Source organism: Mya arenaria, chromosome 10 (genome assembly GCF_026914265.1).
Source record: "Mya arenaria isolate MELC-2E11 chromosome 10, ASM2691426v1".
In the NCBI taxonomy this organism is placed as follows: Eukaryota; Metazoa; Mollusca; class Bivalvia; order Myida; family Myidae; genus Mya; species Mya arenaria.
The window spans coordinates 54,100,251-54,112,656 of record NC_069131.1 but is presented as its reverse complement, the minus strand read 5'-3'; the positions used below and the strand labels follow the sequence as shown (position 1 = coordinate 54,112,656).

The window sequence follows — 12,406 nt, the reverse complement described above, 5'->3', positions numbered from 1 at the left end:
GAAAATATTGTTGATGTTATAATTGTATTCAGTGCTCCATTGTAATTGTATGAATTAATAAAAATATAAACGGCTTTTTACTTTCTTGTTCCAATGGTGTACCTACACTGTATTTAGAACTGTTAGCAGTAGTGCAATTGCGTTTTATATTAAATAAAGATGGTTCACAAGTGTTATCTCCAAAATAAGCAGATATAATGTAAGTCCAGAAAGATCCAACGTTAATTTATCTCTCTCGAATCGTGACAACCCCAAAATATAACTCCAAAACCTCAAACAAGCTAACTCGTTGAATCAGATTTATAGAAAAAAACGGCCTGTGCCAATGCATGTATTTCTATAAATGCACTATATTGCCTTTCTATTTATATTCTAAAATAGATATGATATAATCAATCACTCGTTGGGAATTCCTCTGTTATCTAGTTTCGATTTGCTTACTTCTTAGTACTTTCGTATCGACGTCAGAAGAAATGTAAGTATACAAATGTTTTCTCTGAGTGAAGATTAACGTTAAGCCTATAATATAGAACTAATTTCTAAATATTGTATTTAGATCGTTTATAGCATACGCAAGGCGATACTGTGAAATATTTGTGAATTGTATTTACTACATGTTAGGCCAAAGAAAAAGCTGTATGTTTCCACTAACATCTTACAAGGTGTAAGCAATCTGATATACACGCGATCACAACCCTTATAGAGTGTAAGCAATCTGATATACGCGATCACAACCCTTATAGAGTGTAAGCAATCTGATACACGCGATTACCGCCCGTATAGTGTGTTAGCAATCTGCAGGACATAATCAACGCCATTATACGGTATAAGCAATCAGCAGGACGACATCACCGCCCTTATAGAGTGTAAGTTATCTGATACAAGCGATTACCGCCCGTATAGAGTGTAAGCAATCTGATACATGCGATTACCGCCCGTATTAAGTGTAAGCAATCTGATGCACGCGATTACCGCCCGTATTGAGTGTTAGCAATCTGATGCACGCGATTACCACCCGTATTGAGTGTTAGCAATCTGATATACGCAATTACCGCCCTTATAGAGTGTAAGCAATCTGATACACGCGATTATCGCCCTTATATGATATAAGCAATCTGATATACGCAACTGACGCCCTTATAGGTTGTAAATAATTTAATTTACGCGATAACCGCCCTTATAGGTTGTAAGCAATCTGACAAACACGATAACCGCCTTTTCAGGGTTAGGGCAAACTAATATACGCTATTACCGCCGTCATAGGGTATAAGCATTCTGATATACGCGATCACCGCCCTTATAGAGTGTAAGCAATCTGATACACGCAATCACCGCCGCCCTTATAGAGTGTAAGCAATCTGATACACGCAATCACCGCCCTTATAGAGTGTAAACACTCTGATTCACCCAATTAGTATATAGTGTAAGCGATCTGATAAACGCGATACCGCCCGTATTGATTGTAAGCAATCTGATGCTCTCGATTACCGCCCTTATAGAGTGTAAACACTCTGATTCACGCAATTAGTATATAGTGTAAGCGATCTGATAGACGCGATACCGCCCGTATTGATTGTAAGCAATCTGATGCACGCGATTATCACCCTTATAGAGTGTAAGCAATCTGATACACGTGATTACTAACCTTATAGAGTGTAAGCAATCTGATACACGCGATCACCGCCCTTATAGAGTGTAAGCAATCCTATATATGCGATCACAACCCTTATAGAGTGTAAGCAATCTGATACACGCGATCTATGCCCTTATACAGTGTAAGCAATCTGATATACGCGATCACAACCCTTATAGAATGTAAGCAATCTGATACACGCGATCACAACCCTTATAGAGTGTAAGCAATCTGATACACGCGATCACAACCCTTATAGAGTGTAAGCAATCTGATACACGCGATCACAACCCTTATAGAGTGTAAGCAATCTGATACACGCGGTCACCGCCCTTATAGAGTGTAAGCAATCTGATATACGCGATCATCGCCCTTATAGAGTGTAAGCAATCTGATACACGCGGTCACCGCCCTTATAGAGTGTAAGCAATCTGATACACGCGATCACCGCCCTTATAGAGTGTAAGCAATCTGATATATGCAATCACAACCCTTATAGAGTGTAAGCAATCTGATACACGCGATCACTGCTCTTATAGAGTGTAAGCAATCTGATATACGCGATCACAACCCTTATAGAATATAAGCAATCTGATAAACGCGATCACCGGCCTAATAGATAGTAAGCAATCTGATATACGCGATCACAACCCATATAGAGTGTAAGCAATATGATAAACGCGATCACAACCCTTATAGATAGTAAGCAATCTGATTCACGCGATCACAACCCTTATAGAGTGTTAGCAATCTGATATACGCGATCACAACCCTTATAGAGTGTAAGCAATCTGATACACGCGATCACCGCCCTTATAGAGTGTAAGCAATCTGATACACGTGATTACTGTCCTTATAGAGTGTAAGCAATCTGATACACGCGATTACCGCCCTTATAGAGTGTAAGCAATCTGATATATGCGATCACAAACCTTATAGAGTGTAAGCAATCTGATACACACGATCACCGCCCATATAGAGTGTAAGCAATCTGATAAACGTGATTACTGTCCTTATAAGGTGTAAGCAATCTGATACACGCGATTACTGCCTTTATAGAGTGTAAGCAATCTGATACACGCGATCACCGCCCTTATAGAGTGTAAGCAATCTTATATATGCGATCACAACCATTATAGAGTGTAAGCAATCTGATACACGCGATCACTCCCCTAATACAGTGTAAGCAATCTGATATACGCGATCACAACCCTTATAGAATGTAAGCAATCTGATAAACGCGATCACCGGCCTAATAGATAGTAAGCAATCTGATATAGGCAATCACAACCCTTATAGAGTGTAAGCAATCTGATAAACGAGATCACAACCCTTATAGAGTGTAAGCAATCTGATACACGCGATCACAACCCTTATAGAGTGTAAGCAATCTGATACACGCGATCACAACCCTTATAGAGTGTAAGCAATCTGATACACGCGATCACCGCCCTTATAGAGTGTAAGCAATCTGATAAACGCGATTACTGTCCTTATAGAGTGTAAGCAATCTGATACACGCGATTACCGCCTTTATAGAGTGTAAGCAATCTGATATACGCGATCACAACCCTTATAGAGTGTAAGCAATCTGATACACGCGATCACCACCCTTATAGAGTGTAAGCAATCTGATATACGCGATCACAACCCTTATAGAGTGTAAGCAATCTGATAAACGAGATCACAACCCTTATAGAGTGTAAGCAATCTGATACACGCGATCACAACCCTTATAGAGTGTAAGCAATCTGATAAACGCGATCACAACCCTTATAGAGTGTAAGCAATCTGATACACGCGGTTACTGTCCTTATAGAGTGTAAGCAATCTGATACACGCGATCACAACCCTTATAGAGTGTAAGCAATCTGATATAGGCGATCACAACCCTTATAGAGTGTAAGCAATCTGATGCACGCGATCACAACCCTTATATAGTGTAAGCAATCTGATATACGCGATCACAACCCTTATAGAGTGTAAGCAATCTGATAAACGCGATCACAACCCTTATAGAGTGTAAGCAATCTGATACACGCGATCACAACCCTTATAGAGTGTAAGCAATCTGATACACGCGATCACAACCCTTATAGAGTGTAAGCAATCTGATATACGCGATCACCGGCCTTATAGAGTGTAAGCAATCTGATATACGCGATCACAACCCTTATAGAGTGTAAGCAATCTGATACACGCGATCACCGGCCTTATAGAGTGTAAGCAATCTAATACACGCGATCACAACAATTATAGAGTGTAAGCAATCTGATACACGCGATCACAACCCTTATAGAGTGTAAGCAATCTAATATACACGATCACAACCCTTATAGAGTGTAAGCAATCTGATACACGCGATCACAACCCTTATAGAGTGTAAGCAATCTGATAAACGCGATCACAGCCCTTATAGAGTGTAAGCAATCTGATAAACGCGATCACAACCCTTATAGAGTGCAAGCAATCTGATACACGCGATCACAACCCTTATAGAGTGTAAGCAATCTGATACACGCGATCACAACCCTTATAGAGTGTAAGCAATCTGATACACGCGATCACAACCCTTATAGATTGTAAGCAATCTGATATACGCGATCACAACCCTTATAGAGTGTAAGCAATCTGATAAACGCGATCACAACCCTGATAGAGTGTAAGCAATCTGATAAACGCGATCAAAACCCTTATAGATTGTAAGCAATCTGATGCACGCGATCACAACCCTTATAGAGTGTAAGCAATCTGATGCACGCGATTACCACCCTTATAGAGTGTAAGCAATCTGATACACGCGATCACAACCCTTATAGATTGTAAGCAATCTGATGCACGCGATTACCACCCTTATAGAGTGTAAGCAATCTGATACACGCGATCACAACCCTTATAGAGTGTAAGCAATCTGATACACGCGATCACAACCCTTATAGAGTGTAAGCAATCTGATATACGCGATCACAACCCTTATAGAATATAAGCAATCTGATAAACGCGATCACCGGCCTAATAGATAGTAAGCAATCTGATATACGCGATCACAACCCTTATAGAGTGTAAGCAATCTGATAAACGCGATCACAACCCTTATAGAGTGTAAGCAATCTGATACACGCGATCACAACCCTTATAGAGTGTAAGCAATCTGATACACGCGATCACAACCCTTATAGAGTGTAAGCAATCTGATATACGCGATCACAACCCTTATAGAGTGTAAGCAATCTGATACACGCGATCACAACCCTTATAGAGTGTAAGCAATCTGATACACGCGATCACAACCCTTATAGAGTGTAAGCAATCTGATACACGCGATCACCGCCCTTATAGAGTGTAAGCAATCTGATAAACGTGATTACTGTCCTTATAGAGTGTAAGCAATCTGATACACGCGATCACCGCCTTTATAGAGTGTAAGCAATCTGATATATGCGATCACAAACCTTATAGAGTGTAAGCAATCTAATACACACGATCACCGCCCATATAGAGTGTAAGCAATCTGACAAACGTGATTACTGTCCTTATAGAGTGTAAGCAATCTGATACACGCGATTACCGCCTTTATAGAGTGTAAGCAATCTGATACACGCGATCACCGCCCTTATAGAGTGTAAGCAATCTGATATACGCGATCACAACCCTTATAGAGTGTAAGCAATCTGATACACGCGATCACCGCCCTTATAGAGTGTAAGCAATCTGATATACGCGATCACAACCCTTATAGAATGTAAGCAATCTGATAAACGCGATCACCGGCCTAATAGATAGTAAGCAATCTGATATACGCGATCACAACCCTTATAGAGTGTAAGCAATCTGATAAACGTGATCACAACCCTTATAGAGTGTAAGCAATCTGATACACGCGATCACAACCCTTATAGAGTGTTAGCAATCTGATACACGCGATCACAACCCTTATAGAGAGTAAGCAATCTGATACACACGATCACCGCCCTTATAGAGTGTAAGCAATCTGATAAACGTGATATCTGCCCTTATAGAGTGTAGGCAATCTGATACACGCGATCACTGCCCTTATAGAGTGTAAGCAATCTGATATATGCGATCACAACCCTTATAGAGTGTAAGCAATCTGATACACGCGATCACCGCCCTTATAGAGTGTAAGCAATCTGATATACGCGATCACAACCCTTATAGAGTGTAAGCAATCTGATACACGCGATCACAACCCTTATAGAGTGTAAGCAATCTGATACACGCGATCACAACCCTTATAGAGTGTAAGCAATCTGATACACGCGATCACAACCCTTATAGAGTGTAAGCAATCTGATACACGCGGTTACTGTCCTTATAGAATGTAAGCAATCTGATACACGCGATCACAACCCTTATAGAGTGTAAGCAATCTGATAAAGGCGATCACAACCCTTATAGAGTGTAAGCAATCTGATGCACGCGATCACAACCCTTATATAGTGTAAGCAATCTGATATACGCGATCACAACCCTTATAGAGTGTAAGCAATCTGATAAACGCGATCACAACCCTTATAGAGTGTAAGCAATCTGATACACGCGGTTACTGGCCTTATAGAGTGTAAGCAATCTGATACACGCGATCACAACCCTTATAGAGTGTAAGCAATCTGATACACGCGGTTACTGTCCTTATAGAGTGTAAGCAATCTGATATACGCGATCACAACCCTTATAGAGTGTAAGCAATCTGATACACGCGATCACAACCCTTATAGAGTGTAAGCAATCTGATATACGCGATCACAACCCTTATAGAGTGTAAGCAATCTGATACACGCGATCACAACCCTCATAGAGTATAAGCAATCTGATACACGCGATCACAACCCTTATAGAGTGTAAGCAATCTGATACACGCGATCACAACCCTTATAGAGTGTAAGCAATCTGATATACGCGATCACAACCCTTATAGAATGTAAGCAATCTGATACACGCGATCACCGCCCTTATAGAGTGTAAGCAATCTGATAAACGCGATCACAGCCCTTATAGAGTGTAAGCAATCTGATAAACGCGATCACAACCCTTATAGAGTGCAAGCAATCTGATACACGCGATCACAACCCTTATAGAGTGTAAGCAATCTGATACACGCGATCACAACCCTTATAGAGTGTAAGCAATCTGATACACGCGATCACAACCCTTATAGAGTGTAAGCAATCTGATATACGCGATCACAACCCTTATAGAGTGTAAGCAATCTGATAAACGCGATCACAACCCTTATAGAGTGTAAGCAATCTGATAAACGCGATCACAACCCTTATAGATTGTAAGCAATCTGATACACGCGGTTACTGTCCTTATAGAGTGTAAGCAATCTGATATACGCGATTACCGGCCTTATAGAGTGTAAGCAATCTGATATACGCGATCACAACCCTTATAGAGTGTTAGCAATCTGATATACGCGATCACAACCCTTATAGAGTGTAAGCAATCTGATACACGCGATTACTGTTCTTATAGAGTGTAAGCAATCTGATAAACGCGATCACAACCCTTATAGAGTGTATGCAATCTGATATACGCGATCACAACCCTTATAGAGTGTAAGCAATCTGATACACGCGGTTACTGTCCTTATAGAGTGTAAGCAATCTGATACACGCGATCACCGCCCTTATAGAGTGTAAGCAATCTGATATACGCGATTACCGGCCTTATAGAGTGTAAGCAATCTGATACACGCGATCATAACCCTTATAGTGTATGAGCAATCTGATGCACGCGATTACCGCTCGTATTGAGTGTTATCAATCTGATGCACGCGATTACACCCTTATAGAGTGTAAGCAATCTGATACACGCGAATATCGCCCTTATGCGATATAAGCCATCTGATATACGCAACTGACGCCTTTATAGGTTGTAAATAATTTAATTTACGCGATAACCGCCCTTATAGAGAGTAAGCAATCTGATACACGCAATCACCGCCCTTATAGAGTGTAACACTCTGATTCACCCAATTAGTATATAGTGTAAGCGATCTGATAAACGCGATACCGCCCGTATTGATTGAAAGCAATCTGATGCACGCGATTACACCCTTATAAAGTGTAAGCAATCTGATACACGCGATTACCGCATTTATATAGTGTAAGCAATCTGATACACGCGATAACCGCCTTTTCAGGGTAAGGGCAAACTAATATACGCTATTACCGCCATTATAGGGTATAAGCATTCTGATATACGCGATCACCGCCCTTATAGAGTGTAAGCAATCTGATACACGCAATCACCGCCCTTATAGAGTGTAAGCAATCAGCAGGACGCAATCACCGCCCTTATAGAGTGTAAGCAATCTGATACACTCGATCACCGCCCTTATAGAGTGGAAGCAATCTGATACACGCGATCAACGCTCTAATAGTGTGTAAGCAATCTGATATACGCAATTACCGCCCTTAAAATGTGACCGCAATCTGATATACGCAATCACCTCCCTTATAGTGTGTAGACAATCTGATATAGGCAGTTATCGCCCTTATAGTGTGCAGGACGCAATCACCGCTCTTATACGGTGTAAGCAATCTGCAGGACGCAATTACCGCCCTTATAGAGGGTAAGCAATCTGATATACGCGATCACCGCCCTTATAGGATATAAGCAATCTGATATGCGCGACCGCCCTTAAAGGAAACAAACAATCTGATATATTCGCAGTCTCCCCTAGATATGGGTTAGTTATCTTGCTAGTTCTTGACTAATGCGGAGCGCATATTGAGGCAGGTCGTGGCACTGTGGATTAAGAAAAATAGACAGATTAAGGATTTGCTGGAACTCTTGGAGAACCCTAAATTCCATCTACGCTGATACATAAATCACACTTAGAAATGCATAAACATTAACAAAAACAAAATTAAATGTAATTTTAAATGTAATGAGATTGAAATGAAGAAATTACTGTAAAATGTAAGATTTATTATACACATTGGCGCGTTTTTGTAAAAATATGTAATTAAATGACTTTTATCTCCAATTTTAGGCATATAGTTAAAAGAAAAAGTATACGTTTTAATGTAAAATAGCACCTCCTGAACACCAAAAGTGAACATTATATTTATAAAGTATATATACTATATCTTTTGGTGCTCACTCGGTGAAATATATTACGCTCTTGCACGTTAACAAACAATTATACTCTACGTATTTTATGAATTTAAATGTTTATAGTTTCTATTATATATTTTTTCACCACTTTTCATTTGTATTTCTTTTTCAGAATGCCAAGTTAATAGTATAAATAACAATGGGGATTTTCAACAGCCATTATGTATGTCATTCCGATCATAAACACACATCGAAGTATGACTTGGATGAATGCAACAAACTTTCGAAAGAAAGGTGGTTTTATGTATTTTTTTAAGCTGTTCATTATTATGTAAATTTACAACCATAATTAAAACACAGAAATAATAGTTATTATAGAACATCGCTTTTAGCCAACCATTCAGAACCAAGTATTCTCTGTACTGTATGTCGTTTATTTGGCCTCGTCGCAAAATCGATTTTTTTATTTGGCCTTGTCTTCAAACATACTAGAATGGATCACACTGATACTGATGTGAGTTTCAACAATAAACAATAAGTCGGTTAAAGTACATGTTTTACCATTCCAAACTCCTCGGCCAGTTTTATCTAAAACAACTTCGGATGTATATGGGCGGTTTACATACTCAGAAATCGGTATGTTTAAGTCCGCTGCAGGTAGATCGCGTAGTAATTTAATTTAGCAGTTAATCTTAATGACTTAACTCTTTGGAATCTTAATTATGTTTGCTTTGCAATAATACACTTCTCTGGCAATAAATTTGAACTTAGATAAAAAAACACAATCTAAAACACTACAATTAAATAATGAAATAATTCAAAATTTTACGAACTACTTCTACAGATGTACCGACAAACATCCGATGTTGTTTTTGATAAAAATGGCCGAGAAGCTCCGAATGATGTTTCACAAGTTTAACAAACGTATTTCTACAGTCGCTGTCGCTCCCTCGGAATAAATCCGTTTAGAATTATTGGCGAGACTTAATCCAGTTATAATTATATAGCAACCAATCGTTTAATAAAAATAAAAACAAGAATTACAAACGGAGAACGTTAGAGGATGGCTTTAAAGCTGCACTCTCACAAATTGACAGTTATTGGCCTTTTTTATTATTTTTGTCTCAGAATCAGCTCATTTTGGCATCGGTGCCTTCAATTCAGTCATATAAGATAACTCGCAAAAGAACAGATCTAAAATGTTTGGTAACTGCCGAAAATTTAATTTTTCTTAAAGCGTTAGAAACATCAATTTTCAAACGTGAATATGAAAACTGCGATCTGCTCTTTTGTCAAGTAGTCTTATATCACTGGGTGACATTAACGCATAAAAAATGGCTCACTTCAAGACAAAATTAAAAAATAAATTGTCCAAACAAGAAATCTGTGAGAGTGCAACTTTAACCAGAAACAAATATTTCTTCATGAATCGTTTGCATGTTGTTTTTTTTCAGAATCAAACTGGAAAATAGACGGCGATGCTGTGTATTCTCTTGTTGTGTCGCCGACGCTACTGCAACTGCAGACATCAACTTTTCACTTCGCAATAAATCCACAGGTTTCATTCAGTTTATTCATTGCCAACTATAAAATTACGGTGGCATATAACTGCCGTAAGATAGCCTGTTAACGTCCACTTTTTGCGATAATTATCAAGCTATCTAATTAATTATCTGGTTAACACGAAACAATTCGCGAACGTCAACAGTTTATCTTACAGCAGTAATATGCCACCATACTCCAAAGGTTTCATTCAGTTATTGATTGCTAACTATAAAATGGCAAATTACATCAATTCGGAATATTGAATATTCGGAGGTATAAATGCCTTATTTTGATTGTGGTCCTTGTGGTAAATCATAGCTTTACATAGGAAGACACATATAGATTACAAAATATACCACCATGTTGAGGAAAGATAGTTTGTTAAATGGCAATCATAAATAACAATTTATAATTGAACAAGCTAAATGAATTACTTGAAACGAAAAATCACATAAAACAAATTTATCTCATTAATGCAGCTTGGAAGCAGCCAATCTCATTGATAAACATTACTATATGAAAAAAACCTCTTTGAAAATATAAGATGTATCAACAAAATTAAATACTTATTTGGCAAAATTCATCCAACACACCAATACAAAAGTGGGCGTTTTTAATTTGAATATGACCTTTAAATAGCTACCTTTAAAGCTCATGACGAGACTCTACAGCTTATTCTTATAGATGGACAATTGTTTGTAGTGTTGATATACAATGTCGTGATTGTATTTACAGGGTCGGTTCAAGACAAAATGGTGGAAGCTATGAAACAAAAGGCTAAAAAGAAATGATGATACTTTCGTGCATACAGTTACAAAGTTTGGTGGCATTATACGCATGAGTATAAGTTAAATCCTTTACGTTTAATCCGTTTTAATACTGTGTGCTCCATCTGAGAATTTCATAGGTTCAACAATATTAAAACAATCATCGAGACACTCAAAAGTATATGAATTTTGCAATTTTTATTTCATGCATAAACTATGTTCTGTACTTTAAGCCTCAACCGTGTACTTAATTTATGCATCAAACGTGTAGTGCACGTCATGTATCAACCGTGTACTTAACTAATGCATCAAATGTGAAGTGCACGTCATGCATCAACCGTGTAGTTTACTTCATGCATCAAGTGTGTAGTGTAAGCGTTGCATCAACCGTGTAGTTTATTTCATGCATCAAGTGTGTAGTGTAAGCGATGCATCAACCGTGTAGTTTACTTCATGCATCAAGTGTGTAGTGTAAGCGTTGCATCAACCGTGTAGTTTACTTCATGCATCAAGTGTGTAGTGTAAGCGATGCATCAACCGTGTAGTTTACTTCATACATCAAGTGTGTAGTGTAAGCGATGCATCAACCGTGTAGTTTACTTCATGCATCAAGTGTGTAGTGTAAGCGATGCATCAACCGTGTAGTTTACTTCATGCATCAAGTGTGTAGTGTGAGCAATGCATCAACCGTGTAGTTTACTTCATGCATCAAGTGTGTAGTGTGAGCAATGCATCAACCGTGTAGTTTACTTCATGCATCAAGTGTGTAGTGTGAGCAATGCATCAACCGTGTAGTTTACTTCATGCATCAAGTGTGTAGTGTGAGCAATGCATCAACCGTGTAGTTTACTTCATGCATCAAGTGTGTAGTGTAAGCGATGCATCAACCGTGTAGTTTACTTCATGCATCAAGTGTGTAGTGTGAGCGATGCATCAACCGTGTAGTTTACTTCATGCATCAAGTGTGTAGTGTGAGCGATGCATCAACCGTGTAGTTTACTTCATGCATCAAGTGTGTACTGTAAGCGATGCATCAACCGTGTAGTTTACTTCATGCATCAAGTGTGTAGTGTGAGCGATGCATCAACCGTGTACTAAACCTAAATGACCGAGGTGTTCAGATTGCCGTACAGTGGACTAAAATATGTTCTTTGTCTTTATTTTATTCTTTTTCTGATACGTGTATACAAATAGCTTATCCAGAATCATTTAAATTTAAATATATAAACTTTATGCATATTGTCAGATTGACTTGTGTACCAAATTACATAACATGCACCTTGTATTTATTAATGTTTGAGAACGACCGACGCTATGTTTAAACTTACTGGGATTTACGTGGTAGACAACCCCAGTAAATTTCAATTTGGAA

At 38.7% G+C, this 12,406-nt stretch overlaps 1 long non-coding RNA gene across 1 annotated transcript; it reads left to right on the top strand.

Annotated features, from left to right (window-relative positions):
• The first annotated feature begins 399 nt into the window (after positions 1 to 399).
• LOC128206557 (uncharacterized) lies at positions 400 to 12,406 on the top strand. Its single transcript, XR_008256500.1, has 4 exons — positions 400 to 475; positions 8,895 to 9,016; positions 10,177 to 10,280; positions 11,003 to 12,406. It is a non-coding gene; the product is annotated as an uncharacterized LOC128206557 (long non-coding RNA).